Source organism: Poeciliopsis prolifica, unplaced genomic scaffold (genome assembly GCF_027474105.1).
Source record: "Poeciliopsis prolifica strain line A6 unplaced genomic scaffold, Auburn_PproV2 SCAFFOLD073, whole genome shotgun sequence".
Taxonomy (NCBI): Eukaryota; Metazoa; Chordata; class Actinopteri; order Cyprinodontiformes; family Poeciliidae; genus Poeciliopsis; species Poeciliopsis prolifica.
The window spans coordinates 1,659,482-1,674,344 of record NW_026562448.1 but is presented as its reverse complement, the minus strand read 5'-3'; the positions used below and the strand labels follow the sequence as shown (position 1 = coordinate 1,674,344).

Here is a 14,863-nt window from a genome sequence, read left to right as displayed (position 1 = left end):
TCCCTCCATCCAGCTCCACCCACCCGCCTCCTTCCTCCCAGATCCGCTGCCGGCGCTGCCTTTGTCTGCGTCCCGTGTTGCTGTGGTAGTGATGAGCCGGGCTGGCAGCAGGCCCGGTTTACGGCGGATTTTCAGCCGGGTTTCCTCCTCAGAGGGCCCGGGAGCGCCGGCCGACCCGCTGCCGCAGCTCAGTCCCAACAGCACCAGCACGGCTACTGGTGAGAAAACAAGCAGCACTGGAAAAAGTCCAGTTCATCCAGACAGGTCCACTACCTGCTGGGCGGATGTAACGGTCCAGTCACTGATCCAAATAAAAACCGCCAGATTTTGGCCTCCAGGGTTTAATGTTCTATAAGTTAAAAGCAATGAGACGTTTTAACAGAATGTGGTTCATTGTGATTGGTGAATTCTGCAGACATCAGCAGAACAGCAGAGACTTTCTGCTCTGAGCAAAATGTACAACAAACTAATGAGTTTATTTACATCTCAAAATCTGTTTCGCTTGTTTTGTTTTTAGGTTTTAATTCCCAGAAAATAATCAAACTTACATAACAGGAATGGAAATGTTCAAGAAAATTATGTCCAAAAATCACCGAGACCAACCAAAGTGAGTCACAAGCAGCTCTGCAGCTGCAGGCTGGTTTCAATACAGAAATACTTTCTTATTGCAACTTGTTCTCTGAGTTCCTCACCAACATCCCAGTTTCCACTTTAGGAGAAAGAAAACTAGAAGTTGTGGTTGTTTATCAGCTTCTATAACTGAAGGTGGTTCAGCAGCAGCAGCTCTGAGTCTCTGGAGGTTCAGAGCCCAACGTTTCAGATCTGATGCCAGCAGTCGGAGGATTCTTCCAGACGGGAAAACCTCGGGCCGTCTCTGGTCAATGCAACGCAGGAAGGACATGGAGGCATGTTCTGGGGAAGCTGAGTTCTGCCTGCGTGTTTCTACAACTGGATCATCAGGTCATTGCTGCAACATGTGCAAAGGGCTCAGCAGGGAATGTTTCCAGAATGCATGGTGTCACTGATATGCTGCTCTGCTGCAGGATTTCATGATTTGTTCTCGAAGAATCTGTGCCAAACTATGCTAAGACACGCTATGTTACCATAGCATGTTGCTGGGCTACCAGGCTTTAGCTTTCAATTACAGCTCATACCAAAAGCTATTGGCAGCTCTGGCAGATTTTGGTTAAAGTGATTGATTATGCAAACATGTTCATTTGTTCTGGAAGCCATAAGAGCGTTTGGACGCGGCTCAGCTAGCATTTGGACATGAATCTGACTGGACAGTCAGAGACGATTACAGCTAACGGCGATGTTAGCTGTAACATCCACCGTTCCCTGCAGGTGGATGTTACTTTGAGGACGTTCACCTCAAAGACTTTCAGCTCTTCCTGATATATTAATGACCAAAACGCCAGAGCAAACATTCAAACAGTTATGCTGATAAATATTTTTCCATTCATTATTGAGAGGAGAATAAACCATTTTCATTTTGAGCGATGCCCGTCTCATTTCCTGAATCTGAATCTAAAAATGGATCTAAATGTTCAGATTTAACGTCTCAGCATGATTACCGTTTTGTGACTGGATCTTCCTGAACATTATAAACAATGTACCAAGTTGTTGATGCTTTCTACAGACGGTTTGTGTTTGAAACAAACGTCCATGTTGGACCTAAAGCTGCTCAGATCTCACGTTTTAAACCCGCCGCCATCATGAGGGTCAAATGGGCAACCGACCTCTGTCCCGTCCCATTACCCGCCCCACTGCTCAGGTTTCGTCCCAGAGGACAGAGGACGGGGTGTGGGACAGAAACATGATGAAGATTCAAGATGGAGGCAGATTCGGGTTAAAATGGATTTTAATTGGTAAATCAAACTGTTGGCATGGAAACTCAAAAAATGTCTCTTCCAGATCCAACATTCGGACATCTTTCACCAAACGCATCGTTGATATGAAATATGAACAATGTTCAAACCTCTTTAATGTCATCAAGTGAAACCAGTAAAACCAGTGGTTTACTGGTGGTGGGCAGACCGAGGCTTTGTGCTCTTCCTCACTGCTGGAGCATCTCACTGTGACATCACCCACACACACACACACACACACACACACACACACACACACACACACACACACACACACACACACACACTCAGCGTGGTGTAACGCCATCTGTCAGGGGGGATAATGAGGGTCACGACCTCCTGTCACCCCGCCTCCCTCTCATTACAGAGCTGACATTTGAACAAGGGCAGCGACCAGAGCGTTCTGCGCCGCAACGAAAACACCGGGAGCAACGAGGAAACACGACCATGAAGACGGTAACGCAAAGTTTAATCATTTACTAGATTGATGAGGATCATTTCCATTAAACCTCATAACAAATCTCATCATCATGCTGACACCTCATCAACACACTGAAACCTCATCAACACACTGAAACCTCATCATCATGCTGAAACCTCATCATCACACTGAAACCTCATCATCACACTGAAACCTCATCATCACACTGAAACCTCATCATCACACTGAAACCTCATCAACACACTGAAATCTCATCATCACACTGAAACCTCATCATCACACTGAAACCTCATCAACACACTGAAACCTCATCATCACACTGAAACCTCATCATCACACTGAACCTCATCATCATGCTGAGACTCATCATCACACTGAAACCTCATCAACACACTGAAATCTCATCATCACACTGAACCTCATCATCACAATGAAACCTCATCAACACACTGAAACCTCATCATCACACTGAAACTTCATCAACACACTGAAACCTCATCATCACACTGAAACCTCATCATCACAATGAAACCTCATCAACACACTGAAACTTCATCAACACACTGAAACCTCATCATCACACTGAAACTTCATCAACACACTGAAACCTCATCATCAAACTGAAACCTCATCATCAGGCCTGGACACTCAGATGCACCAAATTTAAGGTGAGTCACAGAGATGTTGCTGCTGGATGTCAACCAGAACTCACCTAGGACCCAATCAGAAGCAGGTATGTAATTACACGTCTCCAGCCAGGTGTTAATGCTGAGCTGCAGGATGCTTCATTTTGGGGTGATCCTGTCTGCGTCGCCTCTTCTGCGGCTGCAGCAGAATCCTGCCACATCCGTCTAATTTGACCAAAGTTACACGAGTCCTGTTTTTTATGGAGGAAGCTTCCACCAGTCTTCTGCTGGAATGTTTTAAATCTCGAATAATTGTGTATTTGATTTTGGTTCCTAAATGATCAAAGTGACTTTGTCAAGAGCAGAGACTCTCCTAAAGGTCGGACGGATCCTGACCTCTAGGTTTCTGCTCAGTCAACCTCCTCATTTTCTCAGGTATAACGAGAATTCAGACTCTTTGCATCGACTCCCAGAGACCAGCAGCATCTTCCAGCAGCAGCTTCAGATTTAAAGCCCTTCAGCTACCTGAAACACAGGCCTGTGTGTGTGTGTGGTTTTTACTGCAGTGAAGCTGCAGCCAGCCTTTGCTGTATTGCAGCAAAGGCTGCAATACAGCTGCAATACAGTCTCTGGAACAGCTTTACTGTTCCAGAGACCGAGCACACCTTGGATATTCTGCAGCACAACACACACACACACACACACACACACACACACACACACACACACACACACACACACACACACACACACACACACACCCTGTGGTGAAATGTGTTCGCTCTCTCCAGACCTCGGCTCGTTTGTAACCTTGACATACTCCCAGGCTGATAGCAAATACCTGCCAGTGACACCAGTAAAACCAGTTTAATGGAATCCCCCCACCGCCCCCACCTTAACCTGATTATGCGTCCTGATTGGACGTTGTGCTGCGGCTGCAGCCGCAGGCGACATCGTCTGCATAAGCTGGTGCTGATGGGACAGCTGGGTGGAGCAGAGACAGAACATCTGTCAGAGCATCTGGACCAGGGGAGAGTGCAACACTGGCTTTGCTAACAGGAAGGTCAAAGTTCACATCACCTCAAACACCCACAGATCCTCAGTATGGGTTCAGTTACAGAAAGCTGCAAAATGAAACTTTATAAAAATGATTGTATTGCATATTTGATGAAATGTCAGAATGTGGTATGATATCAAACGGATCATCTGTCTGCTCAACTACCAATCAGAGCCAGGAGGCGGGACTTAGCGCTGTCAGTCATGTGGCGCTGCACATCCTCTCTCTGCTATGCTGCAGCTAGCACAGATAGTCATGAAGGCTAAGGCTAGTTAGCGTTTAATGGTTTTCCTGTAACAATAAGTTTCTCCACCATTAACACATTCAGCAGTGAATACATGAGGGTGATTGACAGTGCTAAGCCCCGCCTCCTGGCTGATTGGTTGTGGAGGAGACTGATCCATTCTGGTCTGTCTCAACCTGTCAGACACGGTAAAATGTAAAATCATTTTCTTTATGAGTTTGCAGCTGTGATGCCGCCGCTGCGTCTCCATCAGCAGGTTCTCCACACGCTGATGAGCAGGAAGGAAACTCTGACTTCATTCTGGTTTCTGACCTGAACCGGACTTCCCATCCGTGACGGAGTCCGGTTCCCAACATGCAGCAGTCAGGCCTTTTAGGGGACGAAGGGAGGAAATTTATCTATCTCATATGAGAATCCTCAAAGTTCATTTGGGTCCGAAATGAAGCGAGGCCGGAGCGGCGGGCGAGAGTCCGGATCAGAGAGCCTGAATGGATGATTTCCCCGGCTTCACTCCGACTGCTGACTCAGGGGAAAAGTCCAGATTGCTTTTGGAAGAGGATGAAAGTGACTTTTTAGAGAGAGGGAGCGTGAAAGGAGGAGGATTTATGCTCAATTTCATTAAGTTTTTGGCTGCAGGAAAGAAGCCTGCAGCTTGGAGACGGGCTTATCTGGGCCAGAACCCGTCCCTGTCTGATTGGCGCCAGAACCCGTCCCTGTCTGATTGGCGCCAGAACCCGTCCCTGTCTGATTGCTGCCTATTGATCGAACCTTCAAACTGGTGTCTGATAAAAAACAGCAGAACATCAAGTCCAGCGATCTGAGGCGACAATAAAAAGGTGGGACCGTTTACAGTAGAGCAGACGTCTGTGGAGCGCCGATAGATTTAAACGGCTCAGTCAAATCCTCAACTCCCTGAAATCTAGTGGTTAATAACTCAGTGACGAGTCAGTGGACAAATGCTGACCAGGACATCCAGCAGTAAGACACAAATGTGTTTTATATCATCTGAGAAGACAGTAATTATTGCACTTCTTTTCAACAAAGTTTTATTTTTCAGGTCTGTGTTTAAGAGCTTCCAGATTAACACAGATTGGGATTAAAATCTAATCCCAGCAGCAGCTCATCCAGGTCTCCACGTCTGTTTGGTTAAAAATGTTTTTACCTCAAATCTATTTCATCTGACAGTGTGTGGATGTGTTACAGCTGCTCCACTTTCCTCTCCGTGTTTCCAGGTGCTGCAAACATCCAGCCGTGTTTCTGATGGCTCTTTTGTGGCGCTTTGTGGCGCTTTGTGGCGCTTTGTGGCGGCGCCGCCCAGCAGGACCTCCAGACCCGTTTCCCTCCAGCTGAGAGAAACGCATCAACGCTACGTTAACCAGCAGAACCATGGACACACGCACACACACACCCACCCACCCACCCACACACACACACACACACACACACACACACACACACCCACACCCACACCCACACACACACACACACACACACACACCTTCCCCTGGAGATTTACAGCCAACATTACAACAATCAGCTGCAGCTAGCTTTGCACACAGGCTGCAGGAGTTCATTAAACTCCACATTATAAACATAATTGACTGAAGACAAATTCAGGACACGAGTCTGTACATACAGCAGAGCTAATGGAGCTCAGAGAGACGGGAGGAGTCCCTGGAGACGCAGCAATCACCGTTTACTCTGAGAGCCGGACGAAGAGGGACGAAGAGGGACAACGTCTATGCAGGACCGGAGGAGAGACAAACGTCTCAGGTTAACGTCTGTCCGTCCGTCTTCTGCTCCCAGATTGTTTCTGACAACGATCCAGCACTGATGCAAACTCCTCAGCAAGGGAAGTCACTGTATGATGTCATCACCTAATTTGCATGTTTGATCATGTGATCCAGGCAGTAGAAGAAATGAATATCAACGTTAGCAAGACAAAAACTGACTAAAATACTGGAGACGTGTTTAAACCTACGAATGAACTTTATGTGCAACAGTTCCAGAGAAAGAATAAAACCCTAAATGTTCCAAACAGGAACATTTAGGGTTCCTGTTTGGGACCCTAAATGTCTAAGTGGACAGTTTTGAGAATCCACTTAGACATTTAATGTCTAACACAGGTTTGGGTCAGACCCAGACAGGTTGGGTCGGACCCAGAAAGGTTGGGGTCGGACCCAGACAGGTTTGGGGTCGGACCCAGAAAGGTTGGGGTCGGACCCAGACAGGTTGGGGTCGGACCCAGACAGGTTGGGGTCGGACCCAGAAAGGTTTGGGGTTGGACCCAGAAAGGTTCGGGTCGGACCCAGAAAGGTTCGGGTCGGACCCAGAAAGGTTCGGTCGGACCCAGAAAAGGTTCGGTCGGACCCAGACAGGTTCGGGTCGGACCCAGAAAGGTTCGGGTCGGACCCAGAAAGGTTCGGGTCGGACCCAGACAGGTTTGGGTCGGACCCAGAAAGGTTCGGGTCGGACCCAGACAGGTTGGGGTCGGACCCAGAAAGGTTTGGGGTTGGACCCAGAAAGGTTTGGGGTTGGACCCAGAAAGGTTTGGGTTGGACCCAGACAGGTTTGGGGTTGGACCCAGAAAGGTTTGGGGTTGGACCCAGACAGGTTTGGGGTCGGACCCAGACAGGTTCGGGTCGGACCCAGACAGGTTTGGGTCGGACCCAGACAGGTTCGGTCGGACCCAGACAGGTTCGGGTCGGACCCAGACAGGTTCGGGTCGGACCCAGAAAGGTTCGGGTCGGACCCGGAAAGGTTTGGGTCGGACCCAGACAGGTTGGGTCGGCCCTGCTGTCAAGGCAACAGGTGAGCGATGAAACGCTGCTCATGATTCATCAGGAATGTAAACGTGGCTCCAGATCATCCAACCAAACATGGTTTGTTCGTCCCGTCTTCAGGCTTTCTGCTCCACTCGGCTGGAGGAAACCGAGTGGAAACTCGGTGAGTTTCTCCTCCAAACCGCCTGCATGGCGACGGGGAAACAAACATCAACTTCCAACAGAGACACAGCAGATCGGAGCCAGACGTTCGCTGCTTTCAACAACTTCAACACCGTCTCCCTGCCTCCTCCAGGAGACCGGAGTGTTTTGGGAGGTCAGGGGTCAGGCAGCCCTGGGGGGGGGGGGGGTAGGTCGGTGGACGGAGCGACATCAGAACCGTGTCGATTCATTCAGACAGAAACTGAGGAAGACTCTGAGGAAGAGGCAGCAGAGAGACAGAGCGATGGGGGATTTCTTCCTCACTCGTTGTTTAATGGCTCGAGCTAAAGACCCTCATGCCCCCTTCTGGGGCAGGATACCTCCAACCAGCCGGTTACCGTGGTAACCCAGACCCTCTGCATGGAGTGGGGGGTAAAGGGGCAAATCAAAGGGAAGAAGTGGGTAAAAAAGAGACGCAGAGGAGGAGGATGGGGCTGTTTGACACCAGACATAATTTTAAATACCCCTCTGCTCCCTCTCTTGCCCCCCTGCTCCCTCTCTTGCCCCCCTGCTCCCTCTCTTGCCCCTCTGCTCCCTCTCTTGCCCCCCTGCTCCCTCTCTTGCCCCCCTGCTCCCTCTCTTGCCCCCCTGCTCCCTCTCTTGCCCCCCTGCTCCCTCTCTTGCCCCCTGCTCCCTCTCTTGCCCCCTGCTCCCTCTCTTGCCCCTCTACTAAATGCACCACGATTGGATCATGTTCATATAACATGCTGATGGAAAATAGAAACTGAATTAGAAAATGCCATTTCAGCACAATGAAAACTTTTTACACGTTATTCAAAAAGAAAAAGTCAAACTTCAGCCAAAACAGGAAGTGAAAATAAGTGCAAACACAGATATAAACACGAGCGAGTCTCTGGGCCGGGTTTGGATCAGTACCAGCAATGTGTGGCAGATAAAACCAACTGAAGCCAGAAACCGAAGGAAACTTTCATAAAGACAACAAGCTTCTCAAAAATGACGCAACCTGCAGGAAATATAAGAGGAGGTGGAGAAAAATGTTCCATCGTCACATTTATTTCACATTAATAGAAGCTTATTATGTCTCTGAGCCTCAATCATAACTGAACACCTGGAGCAGAGCAGACAGTTAGAGCCAAACATTCACAGACACGTCTTTTAAATCTGAAATATTAGACATAACTGCTCAGTTCCAGTCCCTGGTCCTTCACCGCGGGTTGGTTTAAAAACCTCATAAAAGCCATTTTGTGTGAGTTTACATCCATGAAGGCGGAAATCAAGAAACCCAATCAGTTTTCTGAGTTATATTGGCGCTGAATCTCTCTTCCCGTAAATCAGATGAAATCTGCAGACATGAAACCAGCAGCATGCAGACCTCATCGCAGTCTGCAGACCAAACTTAACTTTAAACTGTTAAATCAGCAACAAGACAACAAAAACAGAAATAAGTGAAATCATTTCTCCACCAGGTCTCCTGAGCTGGAAGAAGAGATGATCAGTTCTCAGGCATCAAAGACAAAGAAAACAGGATTTTAGCTCAGATCTGATCTTACAGCTGAAACACGGGAAACACAATCAGAAAACACGAATCCAGACACAAACGTCCCAGTTCAAGCATCTGGAGCTGCAGCCTGGCTTATGGAAACTGGACTTCCTGAACCGAACAGAACTGCAGGGTGAGCTCCTCCGTGCTACGCCACACTGACGCAGTAATTCAGGCAAGGACTTTAACTACATACACATTTCTGTATTAAAAATCATTTTTTTGTTCTTATAAAATATTGTAATCCAGTAAAATTGGACTGAAATCTGTGTTTCATTGACTGTGAGCTGATTTGGGCTCATGATGGATTCAGACCCAGAAACACTTCAGGTGTTTTCCAGCTTTTATCGTCTGAATGCAAATGAAGCGCCGCAAATTTAATGTGAGCTGTTTTACATTTAATGCAGCATAATGAAGCAAAGCCTGCAAGTCTAATAAAACACGGTGACGACCCAGAACAACACACACACACACACACACACACACACACACACACACACACACACACACACACACACACACAACCACACACACACACACACACATGAATACATGGCGCTGAGCCTGCTGGGAGCCTCTCCACCTGCAACCTGCTGATAATGAAGCTGTATTTCAGCCACCTGAAGGCAGGCAGCCATCTGCTGCCCCTTCCTCAGCATCATCATCATCATCATCATCACTCTGCTACGGGGCCGAGGGAGCGCAGCGTTTAGGACTGTCCCGTCAATAACATGACACTTTCATTAGAGCGCACGCTGGGGCACACAGCCGACGACAGGTTATGACAAATAAAACTAAACGCTGTCATCTCGCCGGCATCGTTATTCTCAGACTGACGGGAGGCGAAGGAAGCGCCTGCAGCAGCAGCTGCAGCAGCAGCTGCAGCAGCAGCTGCAGCAGCAGCTGCAGCAGCAGTGGCTGCAGCGGCGGCGGCAACAGCAGCAGCAGCAGCAGCAGCAGCAGCGGCGGCAGCAGCAGCAGCGGCGGCAGCAGCGGCGGCAGCAGCGGTGGCAGCAGCAGCAGCGGCGTGTGAATGAGAACCTTCTGTTGGAAAAGAAACTTCTCCAAATCTCTCAGATTGTGAGGAAACTTTTCTTCTGTTTGGACTCGTTCATCTCCACTTTCTAACTCTGAAGGTTTTGGTCAAACTGATGGGTATTTATAACTAATTTTATCCACCAGCATGATGCTGCCACCACTGGATTTCACTGTCAGTAATGATGGGGGTTCTTTTAGAAAGTTACAGTTTGGTTTAAAAGCTAGAAATAACTTTTTTCCTCCATTATCTTTGATATCGTTGTACATTAAAATGATTTTTTAAAATAATTCTTCCTGTTTCTTTTGGATTTCTGTCCTTTTCCTTTTCAGTAATTATCAGGGATGTAACAAACTCTGACCCATCATCCAGTTGTTTCATTTAGAAGCTCCTGAACTCAAAGGATGAATCACTGCTGTTGGCTGCAAAACCAACTTAGCATCTGCAGGGACTGTGTTCGTTTACTGGCCAAAAAGTTAAAATCTTCAGGCTAAACTGAAGCAATCCACCAAAAACAGAAACGCTGAATCTTGTTTCTCACCTTGGTGCTTACAGTGACGGTTCTTGCATGCATGGTTCCTCCAACCAACTACAATACAGAATAAAATCCAATGTATTTGAATTTATGTCCATCTGGTGGATGTGCGCCCCCTTCAAGATGACACCCTGGGCAACCACCCACCAATATCAAAACCTGCACTATCTGCTGATTAAATGAAAGGGTGAAGCAGATACAGACCACAGTTAAAGCAAATATATATAGATAGATATATATCCACATGTAAGCATGTCCTGTTCAAATTCTTCGGCTGCAGAAGAAAAACAATAAATCGGACAAAAACACGTCAACAGCAACAGAGTCGGTCAGAAAGCAGATCAGGAGGCTGGGCAGAAACAAAAAAAGAGGAAAACATTGGCATCTGCAGTCTGACAGTGAAGAACATCGGAGGCTCTCATTGGAGGAGAGCTGAAACCATGACAACCACCCAAACTGTTAGCCAACATTTAGAGAATGAGCGCTGCGTGAAGCCTGCTGCAGCAGCCTGCTGCAGCAGGCTGCTGCAGCAGCGTTTTATCATAACCCCCTCTCCACAGACACACACGAACACAAACTAATTGTTCAGAGTCGGCGCTGCCTCACACTCCGCAGCACCAACACCATGCAGCCATTGTTCCTCGCTCATCGCCCTGAGACGGAAAAGTAACGCTCAGAGTGGGAATTTTTAAAAACTGTTCAATTAGATTCATCTGAGCTCATTTACAGCTGGGAATTCTCCACTGGAGCATTTCGGTCTTTGACTGAAAATATGCTAAAAGTAAAAACTGAAGAGGAAAAGCAGCTTCTCTACAGCAGAGATTCACATTTCCAACATGGCCGACTCTCCAAACTACAAAGTGGGCGTCTTTGGCAAAATATTAACGCAAAGAATGAATCATTAACGTAAAGCACAAGTCAGAGATTAGTCAGGCATATTGGGAAGCAAAAATACTTCTTTATGAAATCATTAAATCCAAAGCTAACAGCACAGTGGACATGATTCCATTTAATACAGATTAAATAAAGATCAATGAATAAATAATAGCAGCATGGACTGATATCTATACTTAACAGGAGACATGCAAGCAGAATGTAAAGTGTTTTGTCATGTAGAAGTGCGACAGAATAACTGGTTTGTGGTTTTATAAAACAAAATAATGCAAAACTGCAACATATGCAGATTCAGAGAATCAGAGACAATTTTATTCAAGCAAAAGTCCCCAAAAAATTATATTTTCATTAAAATATAATGAAAATATAATTTGTAAGTCCTTTCAACAAAAAAAGACTTCATTTTTAAGGATCTGACCTTGCAAAACCCCAACAATTGAAACATTTCTTTCCTTTCATATCCAAAAAAATGCAGAGAATCTCAAACATCTGAATGTAGCAGCAGCTAACAGAGCAGACCAGTGTTTCCCACGATCAAGGAGACGCAGCGAGAGCAGCGAGAGCAGCGAGAAAGCAGCGAGAGCTCGGCCTGAACTCGTGTAGGAGGTTTAATGATATCCGGAGTTCCCAGTCTGACAGCTCAGCACCAGATTGTTTGGGTTTCATGAAAACCAGCAGCGAGCTAACCGTCCCCCCTCAGTCTGCAGCATGGACACATTTCTGCACTTTCTGTGCATCCACAGAAACTGCAGCATTGATGTGAGCGAACAGGATGCTGCGAGACGTTTGCTCTGCAGCGCTGCTGCGCTTCAAACAGGAGAAACTGCGATTCGTTTCGTCCTGCAGAGCTTCAGCTGATTTCTCTTCTTATTCCTCCAACACTGAGATGACGTCACTTTCTGCTGAGGCAGGAGCTTCTGACGCCTGTGGAGTCGTCTGAAGACATGCAGATCAAAGAGATTTTTATTATCTGAATAATTCACAAATAATATTCTTACAAGCGGAAAATTTCCACTTGTGTTTCATCTTCTAACTTTTGTAACTTTTCAGGTCCAGAAATGATCATTTAATAATCTGCCGGTCTCGTAACAGACCGACTGAACCCATTTCTGGAGAAGCAAACAGGTTCTGGATGCCGTGAGGAACACCTGGAACTGAACTCCAGATGTTCTGCATCGCTGCTTTCTCTCCACACAGAGCATGAGGATGAAGAAACGGCTCCGCCCGGATCTGTTAGAACTGATCAGAAACTTCAGTCAGTCTGAACAGAGGAGGTTTAAAAATAAATGAACCTTCAGTCGTGATCCGTTTCTCTGCACAAGAACAAAGACGTAACAGAGAAATTGTGATTAATATGGCGGCAACACGTTGTGCAAAGCTCCAACTCTGAGTCTGCAGACCAGCTAATTGGCTGGCTATGAATTATTCACCCACAGAGGAAGAGAGCTGAGATTCACTTTTACCTGCTGGACCTGATTATTGTTGGCTGTGTGTGATCACAGATGGTGGAGCATCCAAAACAGAACCTGGACTCAACCAAGCGAGCCGAAACACAACGTCTGAGCTGCGGTTTGAGAATCCAGAATATAAAGGTTTGTCTTCTAGAATCTGAGTTTAGAACCAGCTCTGGTTTTATGGTTAGTTTTCATTAAACCTTGAAAACGACAGAAAGCAGAGCGAGAGCCGACTGCACTGAAACTTTTAAAGAATGCTGATTGGTTGATCGAATAGGGAGACCAGTAATGTTAAATGGATTCAGAATACTTTGGGTGGCATGTGGGTTCCTCAGGGCTCCGTTCTCGGTTAATTCATTGCCTGTTACAAATTTGGCCACATTCACATAAAATGTTCCATAAAAAGTTGGATTTATTTATTGAAACCCAACTTTTTTACATGATTATTCATACCACTAATTAAATGGGTTCATGGTTCAGTGACCTGCATGCACAGAAGCATCAGGCGTTTGGATCTATGGATGGATTGTAGAGATCTTGACAATATCATCACAAGATCAGAACAAAAGGAAACTCATTTTAATGAAGCAGCTTCTCTCATTGCTATGATGCATGTCTTACATCAATGAGGTAAAAGTTGGAAAAATGTGACCCGACGGTTCTGACCGGAGAAGTTTTGAAAAGAATCGGATTCATATCTGATTTAATTCCGCATATGGAAGTGGCGCAAATTGGATTTTTACAGCAGAAAGTTGGAATTGAGCCGTTCAGGACTGTTGGACAACGTTGAATGCGGGTCGCATTCGCCGGCTGTGAACGATCCAATGCGGCGTTCCTCAAGGCTTCCATCCTAAAACACTCTTCTTCCATATTTACGTCGTCCATTACAACCTCTCCTACGACAGATGTGATTATTTTACTTTTTATTTACACTTGTCTCAACGTTCCAGAGGTACTGAATGAAAAACACACAAAGTGATGGTTTTCTTAATGTGACTGACTTTACTAAGTCAGGATTCCTCAGGCATCAGGTTGCATAATGATGAATGAACCTGTGCTGGTATGACCTTTGACCCTCTTCATATGATTTACATATAATGTTGGATTGTTTGAGTCACTAAAAAGTCAAAAGGTCCTCCAGTGTGATTTCATCAGGTCTCCAAAGATTCTGTGAATCATTTAAATGCTGTTAATATGAATAAAAATCTGAAAACTGACCAATAAACTCCAGCTTCTCTCTGCATCCTCCGAGTTTGATGCCATTCAGCGGTAAAAGGACCTGATTCAGCTCATTTCTACTGGAAGACACGCAGAGAATCCAGATTCTTCCTGACCTGATCTGCTCCCAAATCTGAAAGTCCTCTCTGAGTTCTGACTGTTCCCTGAACAGAACCGGCTTGGATCAGAATCTGAAGATAACTTGCTGTTCCAGTGCAGGAACAGAGCTGGAGTGCTGCATTGGAGCCAAAGCTGCAGCATCACCCTGAGCTGCAGCATCACTGCTCTGCCTCTTCTGCAGAGGCCCCAGTGACAGATGGATGAAACTAAAAGACACAAACCTCACAAGGGCCCATTATCACCCCGCTCTGTCTGTCTGCCTGACAACAAGGATTAAAGGCGGACCATCATCACCATCTTCACCATCATCAACATCATGAGCAGAGCAGCTCCTCTCTCTGCAGTCTGCATCCGCATTTAGGAAGCATCTCCCGCAGCGGATTCAGGACACGCAGCACCGAACCGGGCCAGTCAGCGGGACGCGTGATGTGCGCGGAGCAGGTGCGGTTTTCACTAACCTGTCTGTCCTTTTCCCAGCGTCTTCTCCAGCCGGTACGGTCCCACATAGTTGGCATAATGCCCGCTGTTGGCGTCCTTCCCCGAAGACGACATGTTTTAAAATCTGCGTGGGCGTGAAATGCCTCGCGCGGACCGGATTCTGTCGCGGGACGCGTCTCCGCAGCGGAAGCTCCGCGGCTCCCTCCTTCAATCTGCCGGTGGGTCGCTGCGCGTGAGCGTGCGTTCCTTCCTGCGTGCGCGTGCCCGCGGCCCCCAGGGGATCGGTCCTCGGGGTTCGGTCCGCCGGGTTCGGTCCTCGGGGTTCGGTCCGCGGTGCGGCTCAGGCTGCGGTCCCGGATCCGGGAGTCATGGTGGAGGAGCGGAGCGCAGCGCTGCGGCCCCGCTGGGTGTGATCTGAGATGGGACAGCTCCCACTGCTGCCGCCG

The 14,863-nt window shown here is 47.2% G+C and overlaps 1 pseudogene; it reads right to left on the bottom strand.

The window, feature by feature from the left end:
- The window catches only part of LOC129352170 (serine/threonine-protein kinase BRSK2-like), an 88,565-nt pseudogene extending 73,702 nt beyond the window's left edge, over positions 1 to 14,863 (bottom strand).